The following is an 18,057-nucleotide window of genomic DNA, read 5'->3' on the forward strand; positions in this document are numbered from 1 at the left end:
TGGGGGCCTTTACCCGGAACACCTTCCCCAGACACCCGTGTGGCTCATTCTGGCACCCTCTCCAAACTGCTGCCCAAATAACTGTCTAGAGGGAGGCCCACACTCTCTCATTCTATCGGGAATCGCAGCCCTCGCGAACACCTCTTCCAAACCCCCTGGCTCGGCTCTGTTCGTAGTATTTGCATCTTACAGCATACGAAGCAGTTCACCTCTTTATGTTATTCGTTTCTGTTACTCTTTTCCTCCACTAGGGCTCTCCATCCCATGAGGGGCAGCAGTTCTGCTTGCTGTTCACGGATGTACCCTGGGTGCCTTCAACACAGGCGGTACTCCGTAATTATTTGTTCACTCCGTCGGTGGCTGACATGGAGACCTGGGCTCACTGAGCTTGACTAGCTTTCTCTCCAAATGCTACCCACATTTTTAAAAACATTCTCATGTACGTAATGGAAGGTCACATAGTCGAGCCTTAAAACAAGAACTTCCAAAATGATTTGTTTTCAAAGGTTTTAACTCCTAGGGGCTTTCCTGGTGGCGCAGTGGTGAAGAATCCGCCTGCCAGTGCAGGGGACACGGGTTCGAGCCCCGGTCCGGGAAGATCCCACATGCCGCGGAGCAACTAAGCCCGTGCGCCACAACTACTGGGCCTGCATTCTAGAGCTCTCAAGCCACAACTACTGAGCCCGTGCTCCACAACAAGAGAAGCCACTGCTCGCTGCAAGTAGAGAAAGCCCACGCGCAGCAGTGAAGACCCAGTGCAGCCAAAGATAAATAAATAAATAAATATTTTAAAAAATAAATATTTTTTTTTTTTTAAAAAAAGGTTTTAACTCCTAGACCTTACTCCTAAATTCAAATCTGGTTGGAAATTAAGAATTGCTTGATTTATATAACTGACAAAAATGAATTCAGGACAATATCCTTTCTCCTAGGAATTGCATCTCCAGGGCTTCTGCTAAAAACAGTCTGTGATTCTGAGAGTCTGTTCACACTCCTCGGCCGTATCCAAATATTTTAACGCCAACCCCGCGGCCTGCACAGTTGGGCGGCCCAGCTGGTCGAGCTGGGGAAGCTCACAGCTGCTGACGTCATTGGCAGAGCCGAGCCGGGAAGAAGCTCCCACTCCACCCCCTCCCATCCGCTTCTCTTTCTGCTCGGTCCTATCAGCTAACTTTTGCTTCTTAGTGTTGAAATGCATCTCCTGCAACTTCCTCAACAAGGAAATCTGACCTTTCTAGACTCTTCCGTCTTACTCTTAACCTGTGAACAGGTCAGTGACAAAGACAGGAATTCGGTGTGAACAGTAACAGTTCATGACACTTTTAGTTAGCCATTTATTTCTCAAGGCGTTCATGTTAATTTTGAAAGAATAGCTGAACCCATTCTTTTAAGGTTTTACGTTTTCTATCTGAAAGGAGGCTGAAGAGTTCTGCAGAGAAGAGCCGTCAAGCAGTGCAAAGCAGAGGATTATGACAACGGATGTATCAGTTCTCTTCACTTGCTTGCTAAGGTCTATGACTTTATCTCTTCTCACTTTGTGTCTGAAGACCAGTGGTTTTCTTGGTTAGGCTTATTGAACAGTATACCTCTTTGTCACTCTAGTGTGCAAATAAATCAAATAGGAAAATCACACAGCAGAACGCATGGTAGTTTAGTGTATAATTGAGTTGGGGGGGGGAACCCCAAACTAACACAGTTCATGATACAAATAGGAAATGTTTTCTTAAAGAATCTCATGTATTCTAGCATTTGCTTTAATCTGACCTCTCTCCCGCTACGTTGGCTGTCTAGTTTAATTAGAGGACATGAGTGACTAAGATCCAAAATCAGAAACAGGAACAGGCAGAGTGAAGGAGTCCTGCCGAAAGCTACATGGCCGACCGGCGAGCCCACGGTCCCTGGGTCCTTGGCGTCCCTGCTGCATAGCAGGGAACATGGGACCATCCCCCCTGGGAATTCTCTCGCCCATATTCTCAGGGACCGTTTGACAGCGTGCGTTCTCTCCCTCCATGTTCCTCGCTTCTCCCACTCACCCTATTCTGGGAAACTTCCAGGCGTGTCCTGATCAGTTTTTAAGACGGACCGTACGATTGCTATCTCCCCTGGTTTCCTCTGTCTCTGTCTCATCGCTGTTTAATTATGAGCTCACCCTTAGTCTCACCTCTTCTAAGATTTCAGCCCATTTTGTTCTCAACTTCTGAGGACTGTCACCCCAACCCTTTATTTCTTTAAAATCTGTGACTTTAATCAGCGCTTCTTTTTCCTCCTGTTGTTCCTTTAAATGAAGTAGCGACCTCCATCCTCTCACAGGTCTGCATTCCCACCGAGAGCATTAACTTCAACAATGTTTATCGGGCTGAACAGGTTAGGAGGAGTCAACCAGCTTCCCTGTTACTCACCTCAGATCTGCCTGAACGTATGCATGCCTCCTATTTCTAGTTTCTCCTGTTCATTCTCGGGCTCTTTGAACCCGACTTCCATTGAAATCTTTCTGAAGAAGCAGCTCTACGGTGTCTAGCAGCTCCTACTCATCAACATCTCATCTGTACATCTTTATATGGCTTTTCCAGAAAGTGTCCGTGAAAGCTTATACACTGAGTCACATTTCTCATTAATTTCCATTACAATTTCAGACATACTCTCCTACAGAAAGAAAATTACTTTCAGGTATAATAAAAAGTCACGTTAACGATCATGAAATTCACTTCCCAGTACAGTTGGTATTTTTGAATGCATTGTCCTTGTTCATTCATGGAAACCATCTCTACAAAGGTTAGACGACCGTAGAGATTGGTGGATACATAGCAAGTTTGGTGCACTGGTTAATGGAATAGTGCCATATGGAAGGAGGTTTCCAATGGAATGCCACAAAGCTTTTAATATGGTCTGCAGCCTTAGAAACCAGGCTTGGAATAAAATGACCTGCATGTAGCATTTATTCAATATGGAAAGCGCTCATGGATGGTAAAATGTGTAGGTTGGCTTCAAAACCAAATGAAACAAAAAGTAGAGACCTTGGCAGTCTGACATATTGGTCTAAATCCCCAAACATGAAACTTAATAAGTACCATATCAAGTCTTGCATTTGAATTCTGCACCAGGATAGCACAACTCAACAGCAGTTTATAATTAAGAAATTCGGGGATTAAGAAGCTCTAGAATGCCAGGGGCAACTTTGGCATAATCCACTGACCAAAAACCCAGGTTTGAGTGTGCTCTTGGGCTACGTTAAAAGTATTTCGAGAAGGAAGGGCGATGTGAATCCTGCTGTGGCTCTTCCACCCGGATCTGCAGTGGGGTCTGCGGGCACCCTTCTCGGGGGGTGTTGGCAGACTTGCATAAACCCCATTATGAGCAGCCCGAATCCTGGGGTGAGGCCAGGGAATAACAAAATCATTGTTGATTGGGCGAGGCTCAGGTAACTGGTAACGTTCAGCTTGAAAAGAAATCGTAGCTGTCCTCAAATTTTTAAAGATTTCAATGCAGTAAAAAGAGTAGACTTTGATCTGTAGTTTGCAGCACGTGGGCTCTCTCGTTGAGGCGCGCGCTCAGTAGTTGTGGCGCAAGGGCTTAGTTGCCCTGCAGCATGTGGGATCTTAGTTGCCTGACCAGGGATCCTACCCATGTCCCCTGCATTGGAAGGCGGATTCTTTACTATTGGACTACCAGGGAAGTCCCCTATTTTTTAGGATCTTAACACTGTGGTATGTCTTAATATCTGGTGAGGCAGGTCTCCCCTATTTGTACTTTTTTTCCAAATTTTACTTACCTTTATGAACCTTTATTCTTTCATACAAACTTTGCAGTAATGTTTTTGCATCCCTTGAAAAAATTTGACTGGAATTTTTTGGTGGAACTGTCTTGGATTCGTACTTGAACTTGGGGAAAACTGGCATCTTTATAACATTAATATGTCTTGTCCAAGAGTATGAATTGTTTCCCCATTTCTCCATTTCATGTTATGTCATTCATTAACATTTAATATTTTTTCTATAACACTTCTATGCATTAATGATTAATTCCTCTATACTCTAGAGTTCTGACTACTATTTGGAATAGTATTTTTATTATATTTTTCAGTTAGTATTATCATTGTAGAGAGATGCTAAGATTTCACAAGTCTTGTATCTGAAAATATCGGTGAATTCTTTTCCTAGTTTTAATAGTTGGATTTGGGGGGGATAAATGATTATATTATCTTCAAATAACAACCGTTTTATCTTTTCCTTCCAATCCTTATTTCTTTTTCTTTCCTTATAACATTGGTCAGGGGCTTAAGTACAAATGTTAAATAATAGAAGTAGTGATGGACATCTTTGCCTTGCTCACAATTTTAGAGGAAATATTAAAATGACCTTCATAAGTTTAAAGTATGCTGTAACTTTCAAGGTATATAACTTTAACAGGTTAAAGAAGTTTCTTTCTATTTCTAGTCTATTAACAGTTTTCACTGCAAATGTGTGTCATATTTATCAAGAACGTTTTCTACATCAACTCAGATAATCATGTGTTTTACACTTGAGTCTTAGTTAGTGTGGTGAGTTCCATTGACATGTTCCCTGATGGTGAACCATCTTGCATTCGTGAAAATGTCATTTAATTGTGTCTTTTTTAATATGCTGTTGGATTTTCTTAGCTGTATCTTATTTAAGATATTTACAACTGTGTTCAAAATCAACTATACTTATAATTTTCTTCTCTTGAAGTGTCCTTTTCTAGCTATAGAATGAAAAGTGCAATTTTTTGTCAGCTTAAATTTGGCAGGAAATAACATTATAAAGTAGGAATTAATTGTTCATTGAAGGTTTATAGAACTTATCAATAAAGCCGTCTGGGATTTAGCGTTTTGGTGAGGAGGGAGATTTTTTTAAGTGTTATATTTATGTGTGTGAATTGGATGCCAGTTGAAAGTATGATTAAAACAATTTCAGAGGCCCCGGTCAAGGGATTCAGTGGAGCACTTATCTCTTGTATAATCTGTCTGTAGGGTTCTATCCCTCTCCCCCCACATACCACCCTCTTCTTTATATTCCTCTATGAGTCACACTGCCTGGTGCAGAGCTTGAACTGAACTGATCAAATTTAGGCAGCTGTGGTCGATTGCCTCTTTTCTGGCCAAAAGCCCTAGTGAAATCTACCTGCCTTCTCTCATTCTAAGCAAATTGCCATTTAGAGACTCACCAGTGTCTCATGATTACCTGTACCTTTTGAATCACTAGTAAAGCTTCATAATGAGTGCAATTACTTTTTAAAAAATTTTATTTATTTAGTTTTGGCTGCATTGGGTCTTCATTGCTGCACGCGGGCTTTCTCTAGTCGCGGTGAGCGGGGGCTACTCTTTGTTGCAATGCGCGGGCTTCTCATTGAGGTGGCTTCTCTTGTTGCAGAGCACAGGCTCTAGGCGCGTGGGCTTCAGTAGTTGCGGCATGTGGGCTCGGTAGTTGTGGCTCGCGGGCTCTAGAGCACAGGCTCAGTAGTTCTGGCACACAAGCTTAGTTCCTCTGCGGCATGTGGGATCCTCCCAAACCAGGGCTCAAACCCGTGTCCCCTGCATTGGCAGGTGGATTCTTAACCACTGTGCCACCAGGGAAGTCCATGAGTGCGATTTCTGATTCTTGAGAATTTGACTTGATATTCTGACTAAATTTCCCAGTTTGTTATTATAGAATTGTGCAGAGTATATGTTTATAATGTTCTTGATCTCTTCTTTAGGTATGATTGCATAGCAACCCTCAATCTTAACATCATGCAGTTGCATCTTTTCTCTTATTTTCTTGGTGGTCCTTATCTTTAGAACTCCACCTGCCACCGTCACAAACACAGTGCCACAGACATAATGCCACCTTTATCTATAAATACTCCAGTGTGCATTTCTTAAAAACAAGTGCTTGCTCTATCTAATCAGAGTGCAATGATTAAAATCAGGAGCTAAACTTGGTACAGACTAACATCTAACCTACAGATCTTTTTCAAATTTTTCCAAGTGTCCCACTAATGCTGCTGATGGAGAAACAAACAAGGAAACAAAGTCCTGGTTTGGGCTCCAATCCCGGATCATGTGCCACATCCGGTTGTCTCATCTATTTAGCCTCCTTTAATCTGGAACATCTCCTTGATTTTCTTTGTCTTTCATGAACTTGATGTTTCAAAGAATGTGTGGCCTGTACAATTTTTCAACAAGATGCTTGACTTGAAGGAGAATTTATTCAGTATCAGTTTTGTTAGAATAATTTAGTCCTATTGAAAGACAGAGAATACCCTACAATTGACAGGAATATATTTAAAAATTAAAAGCAAAATCTATAAAGGAATGTATAAAGGGTTTTTATTTGTGTTTATCATTAAACACTGAGATGAAAATAACTTACTGACATAAAAATTTGAATAAGCATGTCACTATTGAAGAAAAGAGTGTATTTTCTGAGAACCAATTTTTCCCCTCACCTCATTTATAGTTGCTGTTGACCAAAACATACAGTTGACAATTTAAGGGATAAAAAGAGAGCTTTATGCCTGAGCACATACACACCAATTCTTTTATGTAGAGTCAAATCATGGGGTAGGTGTCGGAGACAATCAAAGACTAGGAAAAACTATCACAGTGAGACTATGATACAACCAACCTGTGGCGTCCCAGCAGGCCATATACTATGGTCCAGTCTTTCCCAGCTCTGGATAAAATAACAAGGTTTCTGTTTGTCTGGGCTTTGGGGGCTTCTTGTTAGTTAGTTTATTTACTAGATGCCTTTGTCTGGTGTGAAACACAGTGCCTCCTCTATTTTTCTCTGCTTGGCTGGTCTGATCCAACTGGAATTTGCCCTTAGTTGACTCTCCTTCAGGCTTTCATTGGTTCGCTTCATGCACGTGGCTCTTTATAGTCAATTGCACCATCTGACCATGTCGCCCACCACCTTCAGGTCAGTACAATCATTGCTTTCCAGCTGCCTTCTGTCTTTAGGGTTCGACTCAGCCCCACTGATCAGGAATCTCTCCGGAGCAACTTCACCGAAGCAACACCCCACGTGTAGCAGCAGCCACAGAATCCGCTCCAGGGGGACAGAAAACTGAGCAGTGGCTCCCGTACACAGCCAGCCCCTCGAGAGACCATCAAGTAACTGTTCAGAGGGCTGGGCTCTGTGCCCCCTGAGGCAGAAGCAGTGGCCTGGGGTGATGGTCAGGCACTGAGGGGAGCTCCCCCCACCCCCATCCAGCTGCGACACAGTCAGCAAGCAAACCGACTTTCTGGACAAAGGCAGACTTCTCACCAGAATTTTGCCAATAGTACACATTTTCTTCCCTTGTTGCATTGCGTGTAAGTTATTGTCTCAGGGAGAACACTCAGATCTTGGTCTAACTGCCTTAATGGATATAGTTTTTAAATTCCATTTTATTCCCTCAAGAAAGGGAAACAAAACCATCAATGACAAGGTTCATAAGTCCCCGGAAAAGAACTTGACCCAAAATCTTCCAGTCAGAGGTCTTTTGAGTTTTCTGCCTTTTCCCTATCTTGGTCTAGAAATTGAGAGATGTCTACTGTCGTCCAGGTGGCATTTTAAACCCAGAACACGTTTCAGCACACGCTGGTGCAGTTTCCTTTCATTCAGGTGAGAATTGGCTTGTCAAGCTGGTATCTGATGGGCGGCTCTGACAGACGCAAGGTCACCAGGTCCTGGAACGTCGCTCTAGGGGCGCGTCTCTGTGACCCCTTGCCTGAAGGGCCTGAGTGGCCGGGGCTGCAGGTGGCGATGTCCACAGACCCATGGGCTGCCCCTCCTCGATTTGCACCTTTCTTTGTTAAGCAAGAACCATTGGTACCGGCACCTCAAGCTGAGGAAATGTCCACTCAAATCTCTAAATTAAAAATGAATTCAGGGAGTCACCTCCGCTGATGGAATCAACCGATCATCAGAGAAGGGAGAGTCTGGAGACCATTTTGTCACATCTCAAATGGCCAGTGGTCAACGTCGGGTTAAACCCACGTCCCCAGCTGCCCACCCAGTCCTCTTTCTACCACATAATAAAACTCCTCTGCAATTTTCCCACATTATTCATGATAAAATAGTGGCTACCTGCATGGCTGTTTTATATACTCTTCTAGAGCCATAGAAAACACAAAATTTTCAGCATCTTGACACAAACGAAACATTCCAACAATTGCTACTATTCAAAAAATAAGCCCTTTCTTTGGGTTTTTCCCCCTTTTTATAGAAAGTTATCTCAGACCATATAGTCTTAAGCAATTTCTAATAAGCATCCATATGGCACTAGTAAGTATTGTGAAACTGATGATATTTCTTAAAATCGTGAATGCTAACTAAAGATTTCAACGATCAAACATTTTTTTCTACAGATTTCTCCTGAACAAAACTTCTGTAGTTAAAATAACCAGAATCATATGTACCTCCGAATTTTGTAAATATTTCCGATTTCATGTATTTCTTTTCCTCCTATATTTGAAAACCAGTTCTTTATGGGAACACAAGAAAATGCTAAATGTGGGAGGTGTGAATGGTCTCAGCTCACAGCCTGTAGCCTGGCTATGATATATTTCAGTACCATGTAGAAATAACTAGTTTAAAAATATCACGCATTCTACAATTTTGGCATTACGCATGAGAAGGGATAAAGAACCAACTGTTGAAGCTCTCAGGAAACTCATGGCTATCAAATTATTACTGCACTGAAAGCCTGCACACAGCCGAGAGCAACTTACTGAACGGGAAATCTAAGCACATTTTACCAAAAGTTACATTATAATAGTCATTACTTCCTATTATAATGGATACACTTTTAGTTTGGCTCAGAGTTTTAGGGGTACAAAGCAAATAGCACTGAGCCATAACTGGCTTCTTGAGGCTTCCGTTTGATGTGTGTCGATACAGATGTGGACATAGGAATTTCTCTGGTACTGTCTTGGTGGAGCTGCTGGGGGCTTCTGGTGGGGATAGAAGGGGAGGGTTAACAACTGCCATCACTGAAAAAAGAACCCCTGCACTCCTCAGTTATGTGAGAAGTAGATCACGTCTGAACTACACCCAGCAAAAACTATGATCACTCCATCAGTCATTCAATAATATTGGGGTTTTTTTTGTTGTTGTTGTTGTTTTGGCCACACGGCATGGCATGCGGGATCTTAGTTCCTTGACCAGGGATTGAACCTCTGCCCCCTGCATTAGAAGCATGGAGTCCTAACCACTGGACCAACAGGGAATTCCCAACAATATTTGTGATGCAGGATTTCCCTGGCTGTCCAGTGGTTAGGACTCCACGCTTTCATTGACGAGGGCCCGGGTTCGATCCCTGGTCAGGGATCTAAGATCCCACGTGCCACCCCTGCCAAGAAAATATATATATATATATGGTCAGAACTTCGGGTTGGGAGATGAGGGATGAAATACATGTTATGTAGGAAAATGAGTACCTAACTCTTCCTGAAAGAGTTGTGAAAACTTCACAAAGCTTATCTACCATTGTTGAACTAAAACATGGAAAGAAATTCGAGATTTTCTAGGCAGCTAAGAGGAGAGTAGTATGCCTGGCAGAAGAGAGACAATGAAAATGTATCATAAAGTACTTACCATGGCCAAGAAACCGTACCAGAAGTCATGAGAATAAAAAGATAAAGAACAGTATCTATATAATTGGAAATAAATAATAGGAATTTGGGGACATGAGACAATAGGAGAGAAAACAAAATAAATGTGGAAGCAGGGGCAGTACACAAAAAAGTTATCATAAGTTGCTGAACACTTGAAAATGTGGTTCCATACTTCCCTCCAATCAACCAGTGAAAAGAGGAAAATACAATCAATTGCCTAACCGACAGCACAAACAAAATTTTTAAACATTAGTTGTTCCAGAGAAACACAAGTTAACCGAGCCCTGACATGTGATGATTCTTTGTGACGTACTGAACAGTGTCCTTGACAACATCTGAACATTAAGAAAAGCTTGAAAGGAAAACAGCTCTCCCTAATGTAGACTTAAGGCACAACAACCAAAGCGTAGCTGTGGGTAAAAGACATTCTATTGGGGGTCAAAATACTGCAATCCAAGCCCACAGCTCTCTGAAGGTGTGGCAGGGGAAACTGATGGACTGCATACCCTCTAGTCAATATGCAGGATGGCCGCCATCCCTGGACCATTCAAGGGCCATTTCCCCCTCATAGGGAGGAGTTCTGAAGCAGTGTCGAAAGATGGATTCAAAGTTTTCCTCAGAAAGCACTTGTGGGTTGATTACAACACAGAGAATGGCCAAGGCGATTTTAGCTTAAATGAGACCATCCCAAAAAGTCTAGGCCGGGTTCGAGAACTGGCTGTAGTGAAGACTTAGTTCAAGGCTTCTATGCAGTTTGTCTTACTACCAGAACAGCAAACAAGCACTGCGAAGGATACAGAGGAGCCAGGGCCACAACCACGTGGCCTGAGGGCTCCTGGCCCTCACCAGTCGCTCACTGAGATGTAACCGAAGTCTGACACCATGGGAAGAAGGAGGGCCACCCTGCTGGAGAGGCCACACCCAGAGAGAAGGAGGGAGGCCGGGCCAGCTGCCAGCTGAAACCGCCGTTCCAGCAGAAGCACCAGCTATGCGAGTGGAGCCATCCTGCAGCCACGCGAATGATACCAAGCAGGATGCAGAGAAGAACTGCTGAGCTGAGCCCAGTCCACACTGAAGAGCCCTGCGCAAGCCATCGGTTACTGGTTTCAGCCACTGAGTTCTGGGCTAGTTTGCCAAATGGCATTAGATTACTGAAAGGGCTCCACACTGGGACAAACTTAAAGCACATGTATCCAAATACCCACGAAGACCGCCTCCTCCCCAAATCCAAAAAAGCAATCAACCATCTACTGTTAAGCCTTGTTACTTCCTGATTGACTCGATAAATCAAAGGGCTGTGTAGGCTGTTGCCTGGACACTAGCGACATGCTGAAGGACAACACGGTTATTTGTGGTTACAGAGCCAGGAAGTCCTTCCAGTAAAGAACTGTGTAAAACAACCCTCACAAAAGACACCTATCCGCCCAAAATTAGGGACTTGATTTTGAAATAGTTGCTCTAAAGCCCTTGCATTTAGTGGGTTTAGTGAAGAGCCTCTAAATACCTAGAAGGGCTAGAGATGTGGACGGAAGAGAGCGGAGGAAGAGAAACTCCATCCAGATGGAGAAAAGATCAGCAGCAAGGTGAAGAGGAGGGCGGGTGGGGGAGCTGCAGACGGCGGGAACCCGGCTGGAGGTCCTCAGCATCTGGTTCCCAGGGCCGCCCCAACAAAGTGCCACAGCCCGGGTGACTTAGAACAACAGTTACCTGGTCTTTCATGGTTCTGGAGACTGCAAGTCCAAAATCAAGATGTCGGCATGGCCCTGCTCTCTCTGAAGGCTCTAAGAGAAGATCCTTCCAGCTTCTTCCAGTGGGTGCCAGCAATCCTGGGCGTTGCATGGCCCGTGAGGGCATAACTCTGATCTCTACATCCATCGTCACGTGCTGTCCCTGTGTGTTGCTGTGCCTTCACGTGGTCTTCCCCTCTCTGTGTATCTATGTGCAAATACACCTCTTCATATAAGGACATCATTGGATTAGGGCTCATCCTATTTCAACATGACTTCACCTTAGCTTGACTAATTACATCTGTGAAGAGCCTATTTCAGATAAGTTCACACTCTGAGGTGCTAGGCATTCATAATTCAGGACACTTTTCAACCCAGTACAACCTTCAATTCTAATTAAGATTATTGGATTCTTAGAGCACGCAATTGCCCCATCAGAGCAGGAATGAAATGAAGTACTGCAGAAGGGGTGACCATGTCAGGACCTTCTATGAATGCAGAAATGGTCATTATCCTTCTTTAGTAATCATACATGGTTATGTATTCCTTCTTAACTCTTGTATATATGTTTTCTCCCTAACTAGAGTGTTGCGGAGGGATTGTGACCTACTCTTTTTTCCATCCATGTACTGTGCAATAATCCAGCATGAAAGACTATTGGAAAGAAAGAGTGAAAGGAAACCAGGAATAGAACAATATACATTGAATCTCCGCCCTGTGTCAGGCATTATTCATAAATTATCTCATTAATCGTCAGTAGACCCCCTCCAGATGAGGAAACTGATAAGTAGACAAGTTTTGAGACTTCCCCAAGGTCACACACAATAAAGTTTGACTATTTTACTTGCCTTTATGGAACCCACACTTGCACCTCAACAGCATTTAACAAGTGTTGACAATGAAAGAGGTCTCGTGGGAGGGGTCAGTGTTGTCATGACCTCTCTTCACGGCCTTCAAGAAAGACTGTTAAAGACTGGATTTCCTTTCAAATTATTGTACTCATTGCTAGACTGTGCTTCTTTGAATGCAAGTAGACCACGTGGCTGTCAGAATTAAAAAGTTTTGTATATAAAACATATAAACATTAAAGCTACGCAAGAAAATACTCTTTGGTGGAAACTTAGATTATTTTTTTTCTTCCTTATGCTTTTCTGAATCTTTTCATGAACATCTTTGCTTCTATAATAGAAATGAATACGCAAAAAGAAAAATGAAATGAATACTCATTCAACACTTTTTAAAATAATTTTGACTTTGGCATTCAGGTCAAGACTTGGCACTTGGCTTAGCATCTACTAGTTAAATGATGTTGTGTCACTTCAGTACCATCTTTGCCCATATCTGTAAATACCGATGAAAATAGTATCCACCTCCCAAGATCGTTCAAACTAAAATGAGATTGTAAAAGTTCAAGTGCCTGGCACAGTGCAAAGACAAAATGTGTGGGAAACACCCATGCATTTGCTATTTCGTCTTCTCTCCACAAGAAGCAAGTCAGCTCTAAGCAGACATGACCAGGTCCACACCGCCAGCACAGCGCTGTTCACAGACATCAACTTTATTCACAAGCCTGTCTCTCCAATAGAGCATTAACCCTATTAAAATAAAATAAAAGGGAGCCCAGGCTTAAAACCCTCGCAAGCAGACAAAACCAAGTAAGCCAGGTAAGCAAAGCTAAATCTAACTTGTTTCATGAACATAAGCAAAACTGAACTTAGGTTATTTCTTATGAGTATCGCTGATACTCATAAAAGAAACTTAGGTTATCTTCTTAAAATGGTAAAAGATAATCACTTTTAACTAATCCTCTGCCCATTGTAGTAACCAGTCACTGTAAAGGGTAAACAACGTCCACCTTTTCTGTTTATAAGCCACCCTGTGATGTCACGCCTCTGAGTATCCCGTCAGTTTGGGGTTTGAAAGCTCCTAGTTTGCAAACTGTTCTCACGTGCACAATAAACTCTTATTAATTACTATTTTGCTAGCAGGTCTCGTGGGAGGGGTCAGTGTTGTCATGACCTCTCTTCATGGCCTTCAGGAAAGACTGTTAAAGACTGGATTTCCAGTCTTTTTAATGTTTAATGTTTTTATGTTTACCGTTTCTGGATATTTGACATCTTTAATGTTTTACGTTTTAATGTTTACCGTTTCTGGATATTTGACATCTTTAAGGGTAAACTGGATATTTGTCCTTAGGCCAATCTCCCCTAGAACAGCTCCTGGCATGTGGTAAGATGCACAATATTTCAAATTCATAAATGAATTAATATTACTCATCAATGTGGTTTTATAATTTTTTAAAAGAGCATGTAAATTTTTTTCAATGGGTGTTTTTTATTACTGTTTTATAATTTGGAATCCTAACAACACATTTAAAACACAACCCTCCAAATTATGGCAGGGCTAGTTTCGCAGGGACTGACACCTGTTACCCAAAAGGATCAAAGTGTTTAAATAGAAAAACACACCAAGAAAAGAGTTGGGAAGAATATGTAAAGACATGAAAAGGAGAAAAATTAATTTTGAGTCCGGAAATGCGCAGAAATCACATTTGAACGTAATTCCCTTGGGAGACATCATACCCTATTGTCATGGGTGGAGTTCTTGGTGTGGATTGTTGGTTTTTAAACAGCCCATGAGTGAACGCCCACGCTCTGCTGTTGGCTGAGACTTTTGCAAACATATTTAGAGTGATGGGCAGTGCAGATTTTAAGACACCAACTAAAAGGTGAAGGCTTGACAAATACACCAGACAAGTTCCTTATGTGTGGAGTTCTTTACCAAGTAGCTATACCTCCTGCCGGCAATTGCATTTTAATTGTGAATAAGTTAGTCTCCAAAATAATAAAGATTAATCTAAGGATTTTAAATTCTGGTAGCTTTAACATGGCAAAGATCCCTTCTGTTTGCCTCAATACAAAAGTGCTTGAGTTGCTGTTTCTACTAAAGATTTACCCTCAGACTTTCAACATCAATTAAAAATTGTATTTTGAATTGTACCATATTCTCTTTAATGAAAAGGAAAATTAGATTTAAAACTGCTGAGTAGCAATAGAGTTACACACCCATCTGACTTCTTTTTTAAGTAAGGGGTAGTTTTTATCTATATCAAGCATTTAAAAATCTAAGTGTTAATAAGCATATGAAGTATTCTGCCCTTATTTTTTTTTGAGCTACTGGGGAGAGTGATAGATTTTTCAAAATCATATACTTTTTAAAATTGGAGCATAATTGCTGTACAATGTTGTGTTAGTTTCTGCTGTACAATGAAGTGAATCAGCTATATGTACACATATATCCCCTCCGTCTTGGACCTCCCTCCCACCCCCGCATCCCAATCATCTAGGTCACCACAGAGCGCTGAGCTGAGCTCCCTGCGCTATGTAGCAGGTTCCCACTAGCCACCTGTTTGACAATGATAGTGTGTATATGTCAATCCCAATCTCCCAATTCATCCCCCCCCCACCGCTGTGTCCACATGTCCTTTCTCTATGTCTACCTCTCTATTCCTGCCCTGAAAACGGTTTCATCCATACCATTTTTCTAGATTCCACATGTATATGTTAATACACAATATTTGTTTTTCTCCTTCTGACTTACTTCACTCTGTATGACAGACTCTAGGTCCATCCACCTCACTACAAATAACTCAGTTTAGTTTCCTTTTATGGCTGAGCAATATTCCATTGTATGTATGTGCCACATCTTCTTTATCCATTCATCTGTTGATGGACACTTAGGTTGCTTCCATGAAATGGCTATTGTAAATAGAGCTGCAATGAACATTGGGATACATGTGTCTTTTTGAATTATCAAAACCATACACTTTTAAAACATCAAGTACTTATCCAGGCTTTACTGCTTACTGACTAGACAGGCAAACTTGCAGAATTACTTTAAAATGAGAGATCAATTTCTGCATTTTTAGGGGATATACACACACAAGGAGTATTATTATAAATGTTAGTTCTGGAAAGAGGGAAAAATATAAGTGATGTCATGTTTGTTATGGAACTTCTATTACCCAAAGTCTCCTCTTACATGCTCTCATGAAATTAAGAACCTCAAATGATATGTCTTTGCCAATCTTCTATCTTTCCCTTTTTCTCTCTTCGGCATCTGATTTTCTTAACAGAAGATGAAACCCTTAAATATCTTGAAGCATATTGCTGCTAGCAGCCTCCTCTGGCCAATTTTGTTGACTGTTGAAACAGCTTAGGAAAAAAAAAAATCTGAGTTTTGGAATCAATATCACAAAATCGACAGCCTCTCCAAAGCTTTGAAAGCTGAAAGTGCTTAAAGTGCTGACTCACCCCTTTTGTGTAGAAGCGAGAGGCCATATGTTTTAAGAGACACAGCTATTAGGTTTTTCCGTACACGTGGGTAGAACCTCCACTTGGAAAAATAAGCAGCCCGACTTCCCTCAAATCAGTCATGGCGCATGACTGGCCATTTTACAAGCCTCCGAATCCCTTTTCAGGGCCAGCATAGAGGTGGACATCTGCTATGGTTTGAATCATTTGATCACCTTTTCTTTCCAGGGGAGTTGAGGCAGAGAAGAGCCATTTCTGTCCCCAGCATGGGTGGGAAGGGGTAACCCGCTCTGGGGCCCAGCTCTTGGGAAGTGTGGGCACCAGCACCCACTAGCCAGGGAGCGTGCAAGACAGGGGCTGTGACGGTGGCCACATTTCGGGTCATCCGTGGCCAGCTTCGCAGTTTCCAGACTGTTCTGCACTCTCGTGGAAAGAAGCACAAATCAACTTATTCTGGGCTCCAGGTAGGTCGGAGCTACAGAGAGTCAGAGAAAAGACAGCAAGGTGATGGTGAGGCTCGGGAAAAAAAGCAAAGGCCTTTGTCACCTACAACTCTTGGGCTTGTATGTCAGCCTTATATAGTGTCCGTCCAGCACTCTCATACTTGAATGCATATGGTAAGGGTTGGTTCAAATCTATGTCGATCTTACAATCTAATAAAACAGCTTCTGTGTTTTCTTAATTTAAAAAAAAAAAACTACTTTGATTCTAGGAATAAGGTTCTTGGGAAGAAATACATTTTCTAAGTGCTTCAATTTCTTAGTTCACAAAATGGGTGGCCAGATACCACCACGTTATGGAGTGCTGTGAGCGAGAGAAAAAAACATGAAATTTAATGTGCATACAAATCACCTGAGTATCTTGTTAAAATGCAGGCTCTGATTTGGCATATCTGGGGTGAGAAGAGAGATTCTGAATTTCTCACCGGCTCCCGGGAGATGCTGATTCTGTTCGTGTGGGGCCCAGCCGGGGAACAGCAGGTGATGGAGCAGCACCGGCCTTTCCCAGACGGGAAGAAAGAAGGGTGGATACATTTAAAAGGGAAATATGCAAATGCCAAAATGACTGTCAAGAGTCAAACTGCATCAAATTCTTTTTTTCTTTTTTTTTTTCCTTTTTTCTTCTCTGTCCTATTGAGTGACAGTTGCCACTGGCACAGTCCCAGGACAAGGATACAATCAAGGGTTTTCATGTTCAGCACCAGCTACCAAATCCTGGCCCCACTGCCCGGGCGAGGACCTGTGAAAGTGCTAGCATCAAATTCCTCTATTAGAAATAAGATGCGATGGCAAGGAGGACCCGTGGACGTTTTTCACTCTAGCATCCAGCTCGTGCCTCTGGCTGACGTTCAATTAGTTAGGGCCGAGAAAAGGAACATTATTCATATTCCCGGATTTCCCAGAACAGCCCTAATTTCTAAGCTTTACCTCGTTGCTCCTTTTAGCACACGTTTCAGTGAGATTGTAAATCCTCGTCTTTGATTCAGAAAATACGGCCCCCGTAGTCTGACCCGTGTCACTGCCGCGTCACACCCAGCCCTGGTTGGCGAGGCACTGGGGGCTGCACGCGGTCCCTCCAGGGCCCAGTGTCTCCCGGCTGGCGGCTCACGGCTCCTCCCTCCCCTGGAGCCCCAGGGGCCCTGGGTCCTCTGCCTTCAGGTGACAGATGGGCAAGAGCAGCAGCCTGCCGTAGTGGCGACCAGGCTGGAGCATGGACGTCACCCCACCCTTCGGGGAGAACTCGGCACGTGGCTCCTTAACTCAGCAACCCTGGGCCAGCTGTGTGACCAGGAGGAAAGGAAACACAGAGTGTTATCGCCGAGGTGCCACCTAATTGACTTTCAGCCATCCTATCGGTCTGAATGAAGACACGTTTACTGGGCTTGGAGGAGTGAATCCTAACCGCGTAGCAGGGCTGAGATCTGAAGAGTTCTGGGGTGTACCCACACCACCCCTCCGAGCCGGGGAGGCGGATGCTTGAGGAACCGTGGCCTAGTCCATCCCTGCAGTGGGGCACCCCCCAAACTCAGAGGAGGTTCAGCAGGGGAGAAGGGCCTGGTACTTATCAAACAGCCTTCACAATAGTCTAGGGGGAGGAGATACGGTCCCCAGTTTGTAGTTAAACACAGAAGAATCAGGAAGGATCTGGAAGTTTCTCGCCAAGAGAGGGAGCCAGGATTCCAAAGGTCTATTCTATCCCAGGCATTGCTCCTCAGGACGCAGAAGTAATTGTTAAACAAGTCTAACTGGACTTGGACTGCCCCAGGGGCGTGTGTGTGTGTGTGTACGTGTGTGTGTGCATGTGTGCACGTGTGTCCAGGAAGGACAGAAGAGGCTGGTCATAGTTAATGTACGTGTTAGACTCAGCGTATTCAGATCACCAAGGTTTCTGCCCAATTATTTTTCAGACTCTGAACACA

At 43.0% G+C, this 18,057-nt stretch overlaps 1 non-coding gene across 1 annotated transcript; it reads right to left on the minus strand.

Moving 5' to 3' along the window:
• Positions 1–16,761: 16,761 nt before the first annotated feature.
• On the minus strand, positions 16,762–16,892 carry LOC131740306 (small nucleolar RNA SNORA30/SNORA37 family). Its single transcript, XR_009330897.1, has one exon. It is a non-coding gene; the product is annotated as a small nucleolar RNA SNORA30/SNORA37 family (small nucleolar RNA).
• Between the last annotated feature and the right edge of the window lie 1,165 nt (positions 16,893–18,057).

This window comes from Kogia breviceps, chromosome 13 (assembly GCF_026419965.1).
Source record: "Kogia breviceps isolate mKogBre1 chromosome 13, mKogBre1 haplotype 1, whole genome shotgun sequence".
Taxonomy (NCBI): domain Eukaryota; kingdom Metazoa; phylum Chordata; class Mammalia; order Artiodactyla; family Physeteridae; genus Kogia; species Kogia breviceps.